The sequence below is a fragment of the Myodes glareolus genome, chromosome 13 (genome assembly GCF_982192425.1).
Source record: "Myodes glareolus chromosome 13, mMyoGla1.1, whole genome shotgun sequence".
Lineage (NCBI taxonomy): Eukaryota > Metazoa > Chordata > Mammalia > Rodentia > Cricetidae > Myodes > Myodes glareolus.
Window position 1 is genome coordinate 20,432,838 of NC_142038.1, and position 20,365 is coordinate 20,453,202.

General features: G+C 46.3%; 1 protein-coding gene and 1 long non-coding RNA gene across 5 annotated transcripts in view; one reads left to right on the forward strand and one right to left on the reverse strand.

The window, feature by feature from the left end:
- Ldlrad4 (low density lipoprotein receptor class A domain containing 4) overlaps positions 1–20,365 on the reverse strand; it is a 320,979-nt gene that overhangs the window by 274,161 nt on the left and 26,453 nt on the right. Inside the window, exons 1-2 of one of the 4 annotated variants that reach the window (XM_087895934.1) lie at positions 13,401–13,527; positions 4,109–4,393 (exon numbers count right to left, since the gene is read on the reverse strand). The gene's annotated coding sequence lies outside the window, so the exon portion shown is untranslated. Of the gene's footprint in view, positions 1–4,108; positions 4,394–13,400; positions 13,528–20,365 lie in introns of those variants that run through there. The other 3 variants (XM_087895935.1, XM_087895936.1, XM_048419359.3) reach the window with 3 other exon arrangements.
- Positions 14,750–19,879, forward strand: LOC146891693 (uncharacterized). Its single transcript, XR_015005312.2, has 2 exons — positions 14,750–15,010; positions 19,219–19,879. It is a non-coding gene; the product is annotated as an uncharacterized LOC146891693 (long non-coding RNA).

Consider the following 20,365-nt stretch of genomic DNA (forward strand, 5'->3'; position numbering starts at 1 on the left):
ATGGGGACAGAGGAACTCTTGCTGTCTGTAGGAGTGTCAACCAGGGTAGCCGGTACGGAAATCAGTGTGGAAGATTCTCAGAAAGCTACCCAGTGACCCGGCTATCCCACTACTCAGCATACACCCAAGAGACTCCGAAGACTCAATACCTACTCAGTCATGTACATTGCTGCTCTCGTCACAATAGCGAGGAAATGGGATTGGCATGGGATTGGCCTGGAAGGCCCTCAGCTGATGAATGGATATGAAAATGTGGTGTACATACACGACGGAACTTTATTCAGCTATGAGAAATATGAAACCTTCAGGAGAAGGGATGGAGCTGGAGTAGCAGTCTAAGCAATGTAACTCAGACCCAGAGAGACAAGTAACACATAGCGTTTCTAATACATGATGCAGATCCCAGCTTGGAATCTTCAGATTTGTGTGTTTAAACCTGGAGTGTGTGGAGAGGCCATGATGGTAGGAAGGAGCTGAAGAGGGGGAAGAAGCCTTAAGGGAAGAGAAACAGCATGAGCTGCCTAGTACAAAGTAGGGGGTAGAAAGGTTTAAGGGAAATGAAATGGGCAAATAGCAGAAAAGACGGGGTAAGGGAGCTAACCAACACTAAGACTTGTGAGCTATTATTTATGGATAATTTACATTGGTACAAGTTCAAATTATATTTGTTACTTTTGTTTACATTATTTGTACATATATACAAAGTTATTTTGTCAGATTGTATATATGCATGTTTCTACCTCGGTTTGGGACATTTTGTACATTGATACAACTTTTAGGGTATATTTTCATATTATTATAGGTCAATAGTTGTTCATGTTTGTTGTACATACAGTCAGATCAATTAGGTTCTTTAGATACATAGAAATTGTATTCTGTCTAGATAGGTATTCTTCAACCACTTCAAGGATCTGTGGAACACGGCATTTAGATAACTTAGGGTTCTGTTGACATGAGACATGATTGCTTCTGACAGCACCAACCTATTTCCAAGAGAATGTTGAGCACCAAAGACATTCCACTTGGACCTTGTTTTCTTCTTGGCAAAACTGGCCTTTGGGCAAGGAACTGACAATGCCTCAACCACTGACAAGTTATATAGTATCTGGAAATGGATAAGCAGGACTGTCAAATCTTGCCAAGACAGGGTAAAATGGTTTTGAAAATTTTCCTGCCTCTGAAAATGGTCTGTCAGTTATACTAGGTCTTAGACAAAGTTGGTTGATTCAACGTTGCAAAATGAGACTTTGGGTGATTGCTCAGGTAACTAGTTAATTGTCTCCGTCATATATTGCTCGCTTTGGAAGCTACTTGATTGTACTTCCTGCCTGCTCAAGAAAATTATCTTCCTTCTCAGGCCTTCGATAGGGTTGAAGATTAGATAGTCGTAGTTACTGTACTCTTATGATCTAGCCAAGCCATTTCCTATACAAGACTCAGACTCCATAGGATAAAATGTTTATTAAAATATTTAGCATATGTTCCTCGCTTAATATTGTTTATGCTGATTGTAATTCTAATCTTATACTTGATATCTGTTACCAGTGTATATTGTTCTGCATTGAGTTTGGAACTCTCTTACTTAAACAAAAGAGGGAGGTGCTGCCAGAGTTCCTTCCGCTCCTTCAGCCAATAGCCTTTAAGATACCAGCCCACTGGGGCATGGTCTCTTATACTTTAAAAAGTAGTGGGGAGGGGCGTTCGCTCTCTCTCTCTTGCTTCCAGCTCCAGTTCTGTCAGCCACACTCTGTTTCTTGTTTTGCGAACAGAGGATTATTGTTTGGGACGGTGATCTGTAAGTTTTTTCCCTCAAATAAATAACCCTTTTTATTATCCCTAATTCTTAACTGGTGTGGGATTGTTTTGTGGCTTCAACTAAGGATATTTGAAAGCAATATACAAGCCTACTATTTTGTAAATGAACTAAAATGTAAGCTACACATACACACACACACACACACACACACACACACACACACCCCACAGAGACATCAAGCTGGGTCTGAGCTGGGATCTCCCTCCCGGATGGCTAGGCTTCATGGTGTCTAAAGGTGTTGGGAAGTCTGCTGGAAAGAAGTCAACGGTCTTACCCGGCAGTAAACCTACAAACTATAATACCAACCTGTCAGGCAAGATATGCCTACTATCTCAATAGTGCCAGGAACGTTTCTGCTTCCCGATTGGATTTGAGACTGACTCCATAGGAAGGAAGTCATTCCTGGTACTATAAACCTGGAGCCCTCAGGGGTACCTACTACTGTTGCTTTGCTAAATGAGCATGGTGTCAAACTGCCCTCTCAACATTTACGCTTATTCCCATGAGTTAGTGGTTCATGTAACCTCAGTTCAAGCAGTCTCTATAGATGATTCAGGGATTCATAACTTGTCAAAATGATGAGGCAAGTGATTGTTGAATGTTCAATAGAAGCAGCTACATAACCCCTCCAAGGCCCAGGAAACATCACAAAAGAGAGGACTATAAGAATATAGAGCCAGAAGATGGCAAGAAGCAATGGGAAACTGTTTCCTGGACATAACAAGCTGTGGTACCCATGTCTTACTCAAATAATACCCCCTCCCACCCACGCTCATGCAAGCAACCCATAACCTATATAAATCCCATAGGAGACAGACAGACAGACAGACAGACAGACACACACACACACACAGTGTACGAAAACAGGAAGACAACTTGTCGGAGGGGGAAGGGACCTTGGCAGAGTGGAAGACAGATAAGAGGATTGTAGAGGGTAGATATGATCACAATATTTCACCTATGTATGAGATTGTGAGAGAAATACAACTTTTTGAAATTCCCACAAAAACGGGAATTTTTTTAAAAGTCTAGACGGGAGCTAACGTCCAAGTTCAATACCAATTATGTCCAAAATGCCAGGTGCTCTCACCACAGGTACACTAAAACCTAACACACCTTGCCGTCTTCTGAGGCAGACTCTCTTCAGATGGTGTAGAGATTTGAGCATGGATCCATAGTCTCGGGCATCTGAACACTTGGTCCTCCATTGCTTTGGGAAGTTTAGCTGATACAGCCTTACTGACGGAAAGATGCTAACTGGGGGCAGGCTTCAAGACTAGAAAGCCTGCTACCACCTCCAGTTTGCTCTCTGCTCCATGCTTATTTTGAGGATGTAAGCTCCCAGCTTCCTGCTCTGGCCACCGTACCTGCTTCTTGCTACCCCACTTCTCCATCACTATGGACTCTAACCCTTTGGAACCAACAATAAACTCTTTCTTCCTAAAGTTCTCGTTCCTTGTGGTAGGGTTTTTCTTTTTAGTTATTTATTTTTAATTATTGCATGTGTTTTGCTTGCACCTATCCCTGTCTGTCTGGTATCCAAGGATGCCAGAAGAGGGTTTCTGATCCCTTGGAACTGAAGTCTGATGGCTGTGAGCTTCCACGTGGGTGCTGGGTCCCGGGTCCTCTAGAAGAACATCCAGTGCCTGAACCACAGAGCCATCTCTCCAGCCCCGATGCTTACAGTGTTCTGCCACAGTAACAGAACAGTAACTAATGCAGATAGCATCTAGGGATCTGCATTGTTAACTGGCTCCCAGAATAGTTCTTAAAATATACCAACAACGTCTGAAAAAATCACAGGCCTGAACTCCTATCAGACAGATGGGGGAAGCAGAGAACACCGGGTTCAAAACTGGAGAAGGAAAGTCTCAAGACAAGAAGGGGGGGTCCTCAAGAGGGAGAAGGGAACCGGCCAAGGACAGCAAACACGGCCTGAGCTGGGAGCAGCTGGGCAAGGGTTCTCCAGGACTAACTGGAGTGGGGCTGCCCCTAGGGACATGATTTCAGCACAGTCTAACAAGCCGCCAAGTAAGCAGGACCTGCTGCCAGCGGGAGGGTGAGTGAATGAGTGACAAGCCCTTGAGTACCCTCCCAGGGGGGAGGGGCATCCCCGAAAGACTGCCAGGAGCCCATCTTGCCTTTCTAAATGAATCACAGCTCAGACGAGATTTATTTCACTGCTCTGGAAAAATAAAGAGGTGCGGCGAATCTTGTTTCTGGAGACAGCGGAAGGCCTCGTTTCTTGTCACAGTTTTCGACAAATGACAGTGAGCACAGAATAGTACTCACCTCAGCCTGATGATATTTGTGCTGCACGGCAGTGGCAGCTGAGCTAAGAGGCAGGCTGGAAAGGCAAGGTCATGCAAGCAACAGATCTTCAGATCTTCCGTGTTACTACAGAAGTGGGTGGGGGCAGCAGGGGGAGAAGGAGCTGGAGCCTCACACCAGGCCACACAGACAGGTGTGCCTTTCACTTATGAAGCCAGGCAATGACAAGCCAGCCCTGCATGCAAGATGGCTGCATCGCACCGTGTTAGGCAACCCTGCAGCAGATTCTGACCACGCTACGGAGGTCTGTGGGGAAAGAAAAAAAAAAAAGAGATTCAGAGATAGAATCATACCTCCTCAAGAGAGATACAAAAGTACAGGCCAGTGGTAGGACCAGCCATCCAGAGGCAGTTACAAAGAGCCAAGCAAGAAATGTGGAGAATTGAAGACAGTAGCCAGGAGGATGGGGAAAGGAGTCATAGAAAAATAAGAATAAAAATCTAGCAGTTAAAAATGCAAGGCTTAGTGACATGAAGAACAGATTGTGGGAGAGTGGGGGCGGGGGCAGAAGAGCTGCAGCTTCGTGGTTTAAGCAACTTAGCTTTACATCAGGTAAAAGCAACACAAGCGCTTATATAAGTTACGGATCAATTTGCCATCTGCCTCCAACTTGAAACACTCAAAATCTGTTTGTAAGCCAACTCAGAATCTTCCAGATTCAGGAAGACGGTATTTTAAATACTTTTATGAAACAGCACAATTATGAAACACACCCATGTGCCGGCTTCAGATACATCCTTCAACTTCTCTTTTCAGCAACGCAGCTCAGAAATAGAAATTAGTCCAGATTTGAAAACCTGGCAAGAAGGGGAAAGCTATAGAGAAATTACTCCAAAAACCCAAAGCACAGCCATTTGCAGAGAAAAGTACTAACCAATGCTTTAACACCCGGAATGATTGAGTGGAAAGAACATGCCATAGAGTGTCCAATATGAAGTATATGTTAAAGGCTTCTCTGCTCAAGAATGTGATTTACCTAAGTTATAGGACTCAGGTTATCTGAGGGAAAAAAAATCTATCTTAATTAGCTATAGCAAATATTTCCCAAACTGTTCTTTTTTGGCTTCGTATAAGATGGTTTTCTACTTATTAAACATGGGTGTGCCTGGTATTTTGGACATTCCCTTTGAGAAAAAGCAGAAAGCTTTGCTCTAAGGATGTGAGTCAGGGGAGCTGGGAAGCCGCCCAGCGTCTGGCCCCATGCTTCAATGGCTGGGAATGTAGAGCACCGTCTGACAGGGCTGCCTCGGGTACATCCTCAGAGCTCTGCGGGCCTGCTAACAGGCTTTCATTCCTCTACCAGTCCACACTCTAAGATGGCATGTAACCAAACAGCTAGCTGAAACTCAGGGCTGAAACACAGGGGTAGAGGTGGCTTCACCTCCTTCCCTGGTCCCTTGCAGCACTTTTAAGCCCAACCCCTCAAACACGCTGACCTCTACCTAACACTGCCTTTGCAGACATTCCAGAATTCCGTTACAGTTCCCCAAAATTCCAAAGTAATACCGACTGTGCTTTAGAGGAAATAATTAATATAACAGAAGTGGAGCCCTGGGTATAACCTAGTAAAGAGTCGTTCATAGATAATACGGTCCCTCTCCTAAAAACAAGTATGCAGGCTGAGCCAGCCAAGTTTTGAGCGCTGTATACTACTGATTCTGTTGAGCTTTATGAGAACTCCCATACAGGATGATGGAGAGATGGCTCAGTGGCTAACAGTCTGGGTTATTCTTCTAGAGGACCCAGGTTCAATTCCCAACACCCGTGTGGCAGCTCACAACCATCTACAGTTCCAGTTCCAAGGGATCCGACACCCTTGTCTGTCCTCCCCAGGCATCAGGCACACAAGCAGTGCACATAAATACATGGCAGGTAAAACACTCATAAAAGAACTCCACGAACTAGGAAAATACTATAACCAATATACTCCTTTTACAATATGGGCACTAAGGCACAGAATGGCCAGGAGAAATATCCAAAATCATACAGTTAATTAGCAGGGGGAGCTGGGACTTGGACCTTGGCAGGCTGGTCTGAAGACGACTTCCTCACCTCTGACTATGACAAGGTACTGCAGGCAGCCCTGTGCTGTGTATGGAGTTTGCTTCCCCTATCCACCGCCCTTGGTATTCCTCACCCAACTATTATTCATATGCTGACATGTTAACCTCCTGAGTCCTCAGGGGCCATTCCATACCACAGTTCTCATTCCCTACTTCATCTCTGCTCTCCAGTCCTGGAGGTATCTGTAGTTCTGTTCCCCAAACCCCACAAGTCTCTCCTTCCTAGGCATGGCTCAGAGACTGTATCTATGCCTGGAATGACATTCAGAGCTAGGTTTTAACACTTGGGCAGTTTTCAGTACGAATAGTGTCTTTAGAAATCCTGAAGCCTCCCTCTGAACTGGACAGTGAGTAGAAACACTACAATTTCTAACCAGAGCTACATGTCCAGCCCCAAAGCTGGCTGTATGAATGGTGAGTGGGTCTCTTCCTGGCTCCGCAGGTCTCATCAGTACCACACTGTGCATAAAGATCTCTTCTACTTGGAGATTACAATAGTGTTTTCCAACTTAGCAACACTGCAAAAACCATTCTATCAAATTTTGACTTTTTTAAAATCTTTTTCCCCAAGAATGGAGATATGTAATGTAGGCTTCACTTAATGCTGGGCACTGGCAGCAACCACCACTCTTGGTCTGCTCTGGGACAGGAAGCAACTGAGGTCCTGCAGTGTGCTGGACCGCTAAGCTGAGGTTCAACTAGTTATGCATTCCATGTATTATCAACTTGCAGCAGGTTTGCATGTGGACTTTGCAAAAAGTGTCTTAAAACACAACTAAAGTTGGAACCACACCCCCCCCAAAAAAAGGTGATAAAAGATGTAAAAGACTAAGGCTGAAATTTTAAGATCAAACAGCAAAGGCTCCCCATTCCACAAACTGAAACGGGGTTTTTATGAACATTTCCTGAAACCGTCTCTGCCCAGACAGATACTCAGCCGAGCATTTGCTCAGGACTGTCTTTCCATAGATGAGGAATCTCAGAGTTCACCAGGAACCAGGAATCCGTGGCCTTGGCTCAGAAACCACATTCTTTCCTGGCGAATAAGACCAAAGAAAGCCTATCATCTCAGCAAGTCAAACCACGAGATGTCAGCCTGTTTTTCTTTTTTCACCAGGAAATGGACTGCCAGGGAGGGAATTCCTCTACCCGCTAGAGCAGATCTGACATGCTGCAGCCAACATCACTTCCTAATGCCTGCTGTGCTCAACTTCAGCCCCTCAGCCCTGAGCTCCACCACACTCTCCCCTATCACTCTTTGGTGAACACAGAATAAAAAGGCTGTCACGTGCTGGAGGAAGAATGGAGAAAGTCAGCTGGGCCCTCTAGCCTGGAAAAGAGGTTAAAAGGTTACATAGCTGCAGCTATCAGAACAGTAAGTATGGGCTAGGAATAGGAAACCAGTCTGAAATCTCAGCACTCGGGAGACTAAAGACAGGAAGATTATAAATTCAAGGCCAACCTGAGCTGCATGGACAGACTAAAGCTCCGCCTTTAAATTTTTAAATCTTCATACATTACAATGCGCATTGAAGACAGTCCAACGGGAGAGCGCAGAAGACAGTTTCTTCTGTTAGAGAAACTTCTTAGCAGCCACGAGGTCCTCAGAATGGGTCACTTCAGCATCGTGAACCCCTAGGGCTGTCTCCGCAAGAGTCAAGGCAGACAGACACAGTCAAGGAACGGACCACACTGTCTGTGAGATAGGAGTAGGGAGAGGGAGGGTCCGAGAGTGGCTTAGGCAGACAGGAAAGGAAGCGGGAGGAGAACATCAACAAGAATAAACCACAATGAAGACGGCAGATCGGCTGGCCAGAGATGTGGCCATCTAAAGACTCTATTCTTTCCCAGCAGATAGATGAGTGTGTTGGTTTGACTTGAACTTAGCAAAAGTTGCTTAAGTTTGGGGTGACTGGGAGTACATGACCCTAAACTTAAGCAACTTTTGCTAAGTTCAAGTCAAACCAACGCACTCATCTATCTGCTGGGAAAGAATAGCAATGAATCGTGGGGTTCTCGAACCGACTTGGGTCATTCATGACAGTACACAACACAATGTCTTCAAGTGACATCGCCACTACCCAGCCACTGCATATTCTCTGAAGTTTACCCAGTCTCATCCATCCACTAAAACCGGCACTATTGTTCAAGCAGAGTTTCTCTACCAAGGCACCACTGACACTGCGGGCTGGACCACCCCGTGTGGGGTCATATCCTGTCACCACGGGGCATCAACAACATCCCTGCTCTTTCTCTTCAAGGTGCAAACACAACTCCTGTCTTCGAGTTATGAGAACTAAAACTGTCTCCAGACCTTGTCAAATGTCTTCCCCCATTGAGAACCTCTGCTAGAAAACATCCAGATTCATTAAAAAAAAAAAAAAAAAAAAAAAAAAAAACACACCCTGAATGAAGATTTAGCTCCCACGGTTCGCAGCCATAGGCTGCACTCTGGACCCAGATCACCGTCTTGTACAGGTCCTAACGAGGGTGGAAAGCAGGGAAATCTGCCACTCTTCATGGAAAAACAACCACTGTGTCCATGATCTATCAATGATGAACTAACTGCACCACCCAGAGTGACACAGGTCACAAAAGAACAAAGTGTATGACACCGAGTGTCCAGCTGCGCCATCAGAAGAGTGACTGTGTCTCAAACTGATACCTGAAAACCCGGGTTTCTGGAGATCCTTAAGACGGAGATAATTTTCAAAACAGGGTCTTTGCACAAGAACCGGGGTATTTTCAGTCCACGCAGACCAGGTCACCGATTTTAGAAGACAGACGCCCACAGCATACAGGCCCGAGACACCAGTGACAGCCTGGAAGCTTGTGCGCATGCGTCCTCCCAGACTCCGCCACGGCCTGACTTAACAGCAGCACGTTTTAGCTGGAAATGATCGGTGGCAGTTCATAAACAGCTCTGAATACAAACCCGTCTCAGAGGAGGCATTAACAAATCCCCACTTCTCGAGTTCCCACATGAGCAATTTTCTCATCGCTCCGACAAGAGAAATGTTTGTAAAGAAAAGCAGCAAACAGTTCTGAGATCTTTGGGCAATATTTTCCAAACAAGCGCACCACCGTACATCAAACAGCATCATGACAGGACAAATCTCTGCCAATGTCTACACCCGCTCCATGGTGCTCAGGCGCTCAGCCTGACCACCCTCTCCCATTTTTATATTTTATTTGTTTATTTGTATTTTTGCAGTAGGGGAAATAAGTCTTTCCCTCCACTCACATGAAACCCACTAACTCACCCTTTTCTTAGAAATAAGGACCTTCTATTCCGTGCCAGCATACACACCAGCTTACAGGGTCGGGGGTTCTTTTCCCAGCATTACTGAAGAAGGCACCTATGGGGTACCGTACTTCTGGAGAAAGTGTTAGGGTTGATTTGTAACTTGACCCGAGTCTCCAGCACTGCTCCGGCCAGTGCAACACACCTGCCAGCCTTCATCCGATTTAACCCCAGCTGCTCTAATAAAACTCTGATCCCAAACAAGCACACTTCAGAAACCTTTCAACTGTTTTAACACAGTCCTTTGCAAACTTTGAAGTGTCCAAGAATCCCTTGGGGCTTTTGTTCAAAAACAGGTCTGGGTCAGGACTGGGACCCAAATCCATGATCTGTGATCCCCGGATGAAAAAATTCAGAGAGCAGAGCCTGGGAAGAAAATTTAATTTTTAAAAAGTCTATCACCCAGTTTGGCCCAAGACTTCTGGGCTCATGTGACTCTCTAACCTCAGTGACCTGACTAACTGGGAGTGCAGAAAAGTATCAGACTATCTGGGTTTGGGGCCCTAATTTAAGAGAGGAGCGATTTCTACACCCAAATGGCATGTCTCGAACATCAAGAGGGTAGACTTGGAGGTAAGCTGTCTCTGATTGCCCCCACTTCCTGCTGCATTCAGAGTGGTTGGTGGACCCGAGTTTATCAACATATTTAACACAGCTCCGGTTTTCAAGAAAATAATAATGTTTAAAACTTGTGTGAACTAGTCAGGCGTGGTGGCACACACCTTCGATTCCAGCACGTGGGAGACAGAGGCAGGTGAATCTCTGAGTTCAAGGCCAGCCTGGTCTACAAAGTGAGCTCCAGGACAGCCAGAGCTGCTACACAGAGAAACTCTGTCATGAAAGAAACAAAACAAAACTGTGTATACACAGTACTCCTGCTGGAAAAAAATCAAAGCTTTTTTAATTGAATCTTTCCTGTGAAGAAATTTGGTTTGGTTTGTGGACAACCATTAACACTGCCCATGTCCTAAATAAGTGACAAGTCGTTTCCTACTACATTACTAAGTGCAAAGGTGGCATGCTAAAAGGCAGGTCAAAAACCAGGCTCTAAGACTAACACTAATATTATATTGTCTTTTTGGTGGTTTACACCATTAATCCCAGCACTCAGGAGGCAGAGGAAGGCAATCTTGGAGTTCGAGGTCTACAAAGCAAGCTCTAGGAAAGCAAGCTACAGAGAAACCCTGTCTCAAAAACAAACAAAACAATCAGCAATGAAACCTACTCCTCCCTCAACCTTCCCTTTAAAGATAATATACCGAGGTACGGAGACAGGCTCGGATCCACCCTCATTTTCCACACCACACATCCCAGTTCCTAGCTCTCCCTTCCACTCCCTGTACCTAACCTGAGGGACCCAATACAGCAGCTCCATGGTACCCTTTCATGTCCCTGTCCTCACTGTGAAGTCGTCCCCAGAGACCCTTCCCTACCCTGCTCTCTTCTCCCATCCTAGAATGTTTGTCATTTTATCCCAAATCCTGTGTGACCTGCGTAACTCACTCAACACACACAGATATGTACGCACATCTGACCACCAATTGCCTGCTCCTCCCCAGCCATATGACCTTGAACACTCCAGGCAAGCTTTTGTTTAGGCCCTTTATGGAGTTCTCTTGGCCTAAAAATCTCCTCAGTCTACCCATATGGATCCTTCCTTGCTCAAATGTCACCTTACTAATGAAGGTCTCCAGACACCTACCTATCAAACCCCATTTTTATTAACAGTGGAATTTTCCTTTGTGTGCTCTTGTTACCTCCTCTTCTATCCTCCCCACCCCAGTGCAAACCTTAGCACCTAAGAGGGATTCAACAGTATCCAGCCATAGCCACTTCCCAATGTGAACCTAGGGACGCAACTCCAGGGGCATCGTCTGTACACCTGGCACCTCATACAGGTTGTGTGTCTGCCTCTCCCTCAGCTGCTCATAGCTGCTTATCACAGACTGATCCAACAACTAACCCACATTGAATCTGACACCAGGCCCTTCTTCTGGAGACAGTGATGAATGTGTCTAGCATCATAAAACTTAGCATCACTTCCTCAAGTTCTGCTATTTTCTGCTATTGATATTTTATTCAGGATTAATTTTTTTAAAAAAAAATGCCAGTCCATCTACAGAAGCAGATGATGAAGGGCTATCCACATTATAATGACCAGGAAGAAAAAGGGACAAGGAAGTCAGAGAGATGGTCCCGTGAGCAGAAGATCTTGTTGTGTAAACCTAACCACACAAGTTCAGGCTCCAGAACTGACATAAGAAGTCATATGTGGTGGCATCTGGAATCCCAGCAATCCTGTGGCAAGACAGGAGACAGACAGGAAAACTGGGCAAAACCTTGTGGACCAATTAGCCTTGTGTGCATTACAGCAGCAGGAAAAAACAAGAGAGACCCTGCCTCAAAACAGAGGCATAAGATTGGTGTGCTGGCTGGTATTATGTCAACACAAGCTAAAGTCATCTGAGGAGGGAGCCTTAACTGAGAAAATGCCTCCATATGATAAGGTTGCCGGCCCTTTTCTTAGTGCTTTAGCCTTACAGCGTAGGGCACTTTCTTAGTGATGGATGTGGGAGGGGGAGGGCAAAGCCCATTCTGAGTGGGGTAACAATGGTGGCCCTTGGTTCTATAAAAAAGCAGGCTGAGCAAGCCAGAAGTAGACAAGCCAGTAAGCAGCACTCCTCCACGGGCTCTGCATCAGCTCCTGCATCCATGAGCCTGCCCTGCTTGAGTTCCTGTCCTGACTGCCTTCGATGACCAACAGTGATATGGAAGAGAAGCCAGATAAACCCTTTCCTCCCCACGTTGCTTTCTTTGGTAGTGGTGTTTATCACAGCAACAGGGACCCTCCTTAAGACAATGGAACAGCGGAGATGGCTCAGTGGGTGAAGCACTTGCTCCTGGGTTAGCATGAGGACCCGAGTCTGAACCCCTTCCCCGCAGCCACACAAAGCCAGATATGATAGCATGCCTACCGCGAGATTAGTGGTGGAGACACAAGAACCCCTGGAAGCCTGGGTGCCAGCCAACCTGGCATAAGAACCAGAACCAGCGAACAAGAGACCCTATCCCAAACAATTGGGGAAGGTGAGGAGCAAAGTCTGGGGGTGCCCTCTGACTTTTACATGTGCATGGTGCCCACATTCTCTCTCTCACACACACACACACACTTTCCATGTGTGCATACATATCCATGATTTGTTTTTAAGTGGAAGAAGAGACCCAACTCACAAAGTTGCCCCCTAACCTCCACAGGGGCACCATGGCACATGTCTACATTCATACACATACCCACACCCCCCCCCCAAAAAAAAGACATGAAGAGAGGAAAAGAGGAAGGAAGAAAGCCGTAGAGGGAAGGCTAGGTCCTAGTGTGCCCTTAAAGGTCATATCCCCAATGACCTAACATAATTCCATTAAGCCCTGCCTCCTGGGGGTGACAACCCCTCCCAGTCCGTGTGCCTTTGGGGACACAATGAGTGAGTGGGGTCTCAGAAGAGAAAACCCTTTCCCTACCTTCCAGACACTCGCTCAGCCACACTTGCCAGCCCCGGCTCGCCACGCGCCCTGATGTCTCAGCTGCACAGGCAGCTTCCTCCACCCGGGAAGCCTTCTCACCTTTACCATGAAAACCTGTTCCATCAGCTCACGGCCTGGCACATGCATTCAGAAACCTGAGCTTCCTCACAGCGTAGACTACAACTGGTGTTCATACTCCCCCACGTTGTGTGACGATTTACTCTTTTGACTTTTTTTTTTTTTTGAGGGCCCCACCACCAAGTTCCCAAATAAATCATGCAAGAATGCTTATTCTTAATTATAAACACCTGGTCTTAGCCAGGCTTGCTGCTACACAGTTTTTCTTAACTTAAATGATCCCGACTACCTTTTGCCTCTGGGCTTTTTCCTTTCCTTACTTCTTTAGCTCTTTCCTTCTTCGTTCGTGGCTGACTGTGTGGCTGGGTGGCTGGCCTCTGACATCCTCCTCTCCTTGTTCTCTTGCTCCTCCCTTTCCTCCAGTCTCCTTCTATGCATACTCTGAGACTGCCAGCCCTGCCTATCCTTGCTCCCGCCTCGCTATTGGCCGTTCAGCCCTTTATTAGACCATCAGGTGTTTTAGACAGGCAACGAATCACAGCTTCACAGAGTTAAACAAATGCAGCAGAAACAAAAGTCACACACCTTAAAATAATACTCCCCAACACCCCCAGAGGCCGCAAGTTTGATTTCCACAGCTTGCTTCCAGCAGCAAGTATGCATGCAATTCTACATGCGTACCTCTGAGTCCTCCATTCCTTAAAACCTTCTACCACTTCACAGCAAAGCACCAAGCAATTGGACTTCCAGGCTTATGTCCAGGGCTGCAAGCACACAGGCAGGTAGAAAGGTCGACAGCACCCTTCCTGGTGGAGATTTACTGTCAAAAAAATCACCCACGGTTTGACATTTGGTATCACACAAGAACAAAGAGGCAAGGGCAGCCTTGTGGTCAAAGATAATCCAATCAGCAAAGCTGTGTTCAAGTCGTTTTAAAAAGAAAACAAGCCATGATGAACGCTGATCACTGTGCCTTTAAGAGAACACAGGAAAGATTTCTCTGCTTCTCAACTTTCATTTTCTTTCAGCACATCCCTATCTCTACTCCAAGCTTTCATTTTCAGAAAGTCCCTCTCATGACAAATTGACTCCTGTTAGGGCCATGCGTCACAGCAGATCCAAAAATGAGCCTTGCCTGCGGGTAGCAAATAAGCCACCCGAGCGCATTGTCAGCCGCGCAGATCTTAGTAACCCTCGGGCTTGGGAAACTTCTCAATCGTATGGGAAGGAAGAAAGGGTTTAAAGTATCATTCTTCCTAGATTCACTTTGCATTTCTAAAAAGAAACTGAGTACAAGACACACTTCTCTAAGTAGCCTGAGCATGCGTGTGTTCAGACCAGCAGAGCACGGGAAAAGGATCTGTGTCCCCAACAAGCAGCACCACTCATGTGGAAACTCCTCCCACTTCCTCAGAACCCTAACTCCTGGCAGCATGTGGGCAAGTGTGATGTCTGCCACCCAGCTCCACCTCCACCCTTCCCTTCTGTCAACTCCAGGATTCACACAGCTCCCCACCCAGAGCTCCTCAGAGAACAGGACCCAGACCCCTGCCGACCACAGAAAATCCTTCAAATTGGGCACGGGAGATGTGTGCCAAGAGTCAGGCAGGCCTGCACCTTGATCCCTGGGGCCCCAGTTTTCCAAGATCATGCGTCTGTCTCATGCCATCTGTTCAATGAAGCCTTGTGGTGTGGCCAGTGGTTTGGAAAACTAGCAAAGTACAAGATGCAAACTAAACAGGAGGACAAGCCAGCACAACTCGAGGGCTATTTATTGTCCTAGAAACAGGGCATCCACTCTGCCGGGAGCTCACAGCCAGCTAGCCCTACACAGAAACGACTCTGGGCATCGAGGGACATGGATAAATGAACCTGTTTCTAAATGGCCCACACAAGGAGGTAAGATTCTAATACAAGTTAATGTCATTTTAATCTCTCTCCCCGGCTTCTAACTTTTCAGGGGTCTATCTATCCCCTTGTCATTCACATCAACAACAGGACCAGACACACGGACACCTCACCTCACTTGGGACCAACTGACTTGACGGGTTGATCCCACCATGGCTGGCAATCCTTCCCTTCATTACTCTCATGGTTTCTACTTGTAATCATCCTATCAAAGGCCATCTGAAGTCAGTCACTGGCTCAGACAACAGTTCTGAGACCCTGTCCTACGGCACACCTCTTAGCACACCTACAGACTGTGCGTAGTACATACTTGTCAGAGGAGGGAATGTATGTATCATCTGAGCTTCGGCAGTAGTGTCACGTTTGTATTAGAAACTTAATTTTTAGCTAAGAGGCATCCTAATGCTGGCTGGAGAAGTGAAATCCCCTTCAAACAAACACACAAATAAACCTCCCCAGGGTGTGTGTGTGTGTGTGTGTGTGTGTGTGTGTGTGTGTGTATTTTGTCATGAACACAGAACTATCCTATAAGCTACTAACATCTTTGGAAGGTCAAGAAGAAGAGCACCCTACAGGACCTCTGCATTTGAATTCTGTTCAAGGTACCTTGAGCTCCTGAAAATGAAAATTAATCCCAAGGGGTTAGCAGGTGAAGCCGCTGAAAGCGTGGCGTGAAGTGGCTTGGTAGGTAAAGCCTGAAGCCTACTGGGAGGTCCCTGGTCCACTCACTCATGCATTTACTCAATGATCATTTCAGAATAACACCAATGGGGTGTCACTCCACCAGCAGCAGCCAATCACTGACAAGGCATAAGAATGGAAAATTTCCAGGGGTAAGCAGAAAGTGCAGAGCAAAGGTAAACCCTAAATGCTTCAGCATCCAGGAAGTGGTGCAAGACCCTAACACCAAAGAAAAGCAAAACGTAGGCAGATGGTAATCTTTCCCAGCCAGGTGGTGGTGGTGCACGCCATCAATCTCAGCACTGGGGAGGCAGAGGCAGGTGGATCTTTGTGAGTTCGAGGCCAGCCTGGTCTACAGAGCACATTCCAGGACAGCCAGGGTTGCACAGAGAAACCCTGTCATGAATAACTTTAAAAAAAAAAAGTAGTCTTTGTTGTTTTGACAGTCACTTTAGAAGCTCCCACAATAATTATCTCAAAATCAGTGGGGGGCTGTGTGGAGTCAGAGACATCTCCACAACTTCCAAGGAGAACTGAATACTACCCAGCAATTCAAAGGGATAAACAGAGGCTCCAGAGTGAGGTTTTCAACAAACTTGCTAATGTACCTCTTGCATCTGAAGCATTCCTCCTGGCAACTCCAACAGAATGAAGTAGGAAGCTCAGACAGTTCTCACCATCAGGGATTCACACCACCTACTCAAGCAGATTATCAGCCAGAGACGACAACAAGACTTGCAAGCAGGCACAGCCTTGCAGGCCTTGCCACTCGCTTACTGCTGCTGACTGCTGAGGGTCCCATAAACCTTCGGTTCCCTTAGAAGTGTGAGTCCCTCAGGACGCTGATGTGAGATTGATCAAACTTCAAAGAGAAGAGCATCAGCTGGGACTCTCTCTAGCGTTCTCTCTTGAGAGCTTGAATTTTCACAATGGAAAAAAGTCAAAAACAAAGCTGTTTAAAGACTCAAAAGTATGGTGAGTGTCCTAGTTAGGGTTTCCACCACTGTGATAAAATATCATGACCAAAAGCAGCTTGGAGAGGAAGGAGTTTATCTCAACTTGCAGGTCCTGACCTCAGTCCCTCACAGGGAAGTCAAGGCAGGAACTCAAGATAGGAGCCTGGTGGCAGGAACTGAGGCAGAGACCACAAGAACCGTTGCTTACGCCTCCTGGTTTGCTCAGCCAGCTTTCTTACATTACGCAAACCCACAGTGGGCTGCACCTTCCCACATCAATCACTAATCAAGAAAACACCCAACCAACTTGTCTACAGGCCAACCATAGGAGCCCAGATTCTCAATTGAGAGTCCTTCTTTGTAAACAACTCTAACTTGGGTCAAGTTGACATAAAACTAACCAACACAGTGACTAAATACATGGTATGCTAGGCTTCCCTAGAACAGAAAAAGGATATTCATAGAAACACTCATGAGACCCGAATCACATCTGTGTTCTTCACCAGCAGTTGTATGTATGTAAGGTGCATTTCTTTGCTGCAATCCACCTGGTTAAGTAAGACATTAACCAGGAGGAGCAGGGTGGGCAGCGTATAAGAATTTTCTGTATTATTTTTGCAAGTTCGCGGTAAATCTCACAACTTTTAAAGGAAGGTTGTTTTTATTTTCTTGATCTCTTTTACAAGGCTTATCAGTAATGAAAGAGCGAGGGGGTATTTTAAAAACAAAAAGACGTACATGGGAGAGAGACTCGTCGGGAGCATGGGAAGTTGAAGGGGTGAGAGGGAAAATAATTAGAATTCTATACATTGTGAAAATGTCATAGAACATTTTTTTATTTTTTAAAGGAATTTCCTTTTCAATTTTACAGCCATCCTGAAAGCAAAACCCCAAATGCTACTGTTTCCGGGCACCTGAAAAGCTAGCTATGGCTGTTTAAATCCTTCCCTCGCTCTAGACCACATCCCCCCTTCAAAGCACATACTTTCTTGTAAATTCTCTCACTTTGCATGCTACTGGTCACAGGTCTGTCCGATTCCTTTTTCCAAACGCAAGGGGACGCCCCCCCACCAAGAGGTACTCACCGAACTGTGATACTCACTGGCATTGGTTGGCAAGCGAGCTAAAACAATTAAAAAACCAGTAACCCACCAAGCCAGCAGGTTCCACTTGAGGACCTAGAGGAGAACTTGGGAGCCTGTGAAGGACCTCAGACCTCTTTGCAAAAGGAAAAGCTAAGCAGTGTTTTGCATTGTGATAAGAACAGGAGCTAGGAACTGATCAGAAGTTTTTAGGCAGACACCTTGAAAGTGAGCAGTTTTTCTTGGCAAGAAGCTGGAAAGAGCCAGCTCCCAAGTGACTTTAGGGTCTCAGCTTTTGAGGGGTTTGTGCTGGCTGGTTTTATGTCAACTTGAAACAGGCCAGAGTCCTCAGAGAGGAGGGAGCCGCAGCGGAGAAATGCCTCCGTAAGAACAGGCTACACACAAGCCTGTAGGGCATTATCTTAATTAGTGATTGATGTGGGGAGACTCAGACCATGGTGAGCGGTGCCATTCCTGGGCTGGTGGTGGTCCTGGTTGTAGAAAGCAGGCTGAGCAAGCCATGAGGAGCAAGTCAGTAAGCAGCACCCCTCCATGGCCTCTGCATCAGCTCCTGCCTCCAGCTTCCTGCCCTGACTTCCTTCAGTGATGAACCCTTGCCTCCCCAGGTTGCTTGGTCATGGTGTCTCATCACAGCAACGGTGACCTGACTAGGACAAAGGAAAATATTAACTAGCTAGCTAGTGCAGCGTTAGCCTTGGAAACCTCAGAGGATAGACTCCTCTTGCGTGGTCAGCTTTGAACACCGCCTTCCGTTACCCTGGTAACACTAAAAGGGAAACATCACTACTGCCCCTCCTTCGGATTTAAAATACCATGTGTGAAGGTGACTTTGTGGAAGCCCATTAAAGGGAAGCTACATCCTCCCGGTCAAAATAACAGGGGCTGAGTCCCACCTCTGGCCCTGTAAAGGCCTGTGATGTTCTGATCTGCTCCAAAGATGAGAACATTGCATTCCCTCCCTTAAGAGTTAATTCAGCTGGGCCCATCAATCACCTCCCTAGTGGTCAGCCTCACAAAGCTGATTCACCTGAAGACATGCCAAAGCAGCAGTTCTCAACCTGTGGGTCACGACCTCCACAGGGGCTGTCTATCAGACATCCTGCCTATTACATACTTACAATTCATAACAGTAGCTAAGTTGCAGTTACGAAGTAGCAACAAAACTTATTTTACAATTTGGGGGTACCCACAACATGAGGAACTGAATGCAAGGGCCTCAGCATTAGGAAGGATGAGAACCACTATGCTAAAGAGATTGGGGGTGAAGGAATAATTTTCCCCACGGTGAGATAATAAAACTTCCAGAGGTCCCTTCCCCAGTGCAACTGCTTACACAACCTCTGCCATGTTTAAGCCTTGCTGCTTTTCTGAATTCTAACTCAGAAAGCGTAATTATTTTCCTTTTCCTCCTGTCTTTTTCAGACACCTTTATCTCCCTTATTCTGCTGTTCTGTTGCAGTGATAAACGCCGACCAAAGCCAGCTTGCAGCAGGCAAGGGTTTATTTGGCTTCCGAATTCCAGTGCATCCCTGAGGGAAGCCAAGGCAGGGACTTGGAGGAAAGAAGGGAAGCAGAAGCCATGAGGAACGTTGTTTCACTGGACTCGCTAGGAAGCTCCCTGCCAACTTTATTGCACAGCCTAGGCCCACCTGCTTAGGGATGGTACCACCCTTAGAGGGCTGGGCCTGACTACATAATTAGACATCAAGAAAACCCGGCCCCCACAGACCTGTTCACAGGCCCATCTGGTGACAGCAGTTCCTCATTTCAGTTCCTCCTTCCCAGGTGTGTCCCACTGACAACCGAGATTAGCCATCACACCTGCCAAAGGCTTAATTAGGCATGCTTTCCAGGACAGTCTGGGCTTTCTCGTTCTCTCCAGTCCTCCCACCCCTGCCCCTTTCCTTCCTGCAGCTGTTTGCAGACCTCCACTGCTGAACATGACGACTTCCTCAGTCCCTGACTTCAAAAGGCATGGCTTTCTCTCTTTATCTCCCCTAGACTAGCAGCTCAATGATACCGCATTTTCAGGGACCCACTCCTATTCCAGAACTTACTCGCTTTCTTTCTCTCAAGCCCCAATTTATAAACCTAGAATAAAACTCCTTTCTAAACTTGCCTTCCTGTTTTCTGTAAATTTCATTCTTTGAGCACATGGGACAAAGGACCTGGAAGCCACTTGTCCTGGGGTGGCTCTGGCCATCGTTGATTCACCCAGGACTCTAGCACTCTGGGTCTCACTTGAGATTAAAGAGAAAGCCTCCATCTCCTCTGTGGAAGTTCAAATACTCCCACAGGCTCATATTAGGAACATAAGTGAAAACAAAATAGTTGGGACCACAGCTGAGGCGGGGGGAATCTAGGGCAGAGAGAAAGGTCCAAAGAGCCTTTCACAAAGGTGGCAAAATTAGAAGAAAAAACAGTTGGCCAGAAGAAAGGCTGTACGTTCCTTCCTCACCTGCCCTCAACTACATGAAGCCAAGGGAATGAAGTCAGTCACCTTACAGGCACAAAGGCATCCAGAGTGTCTGATGGTAATCTATGACTCATTACAATACTGGGTACAAGGTTAAGATGTTAACAGACATTCGTAAAGTTGTATGTAG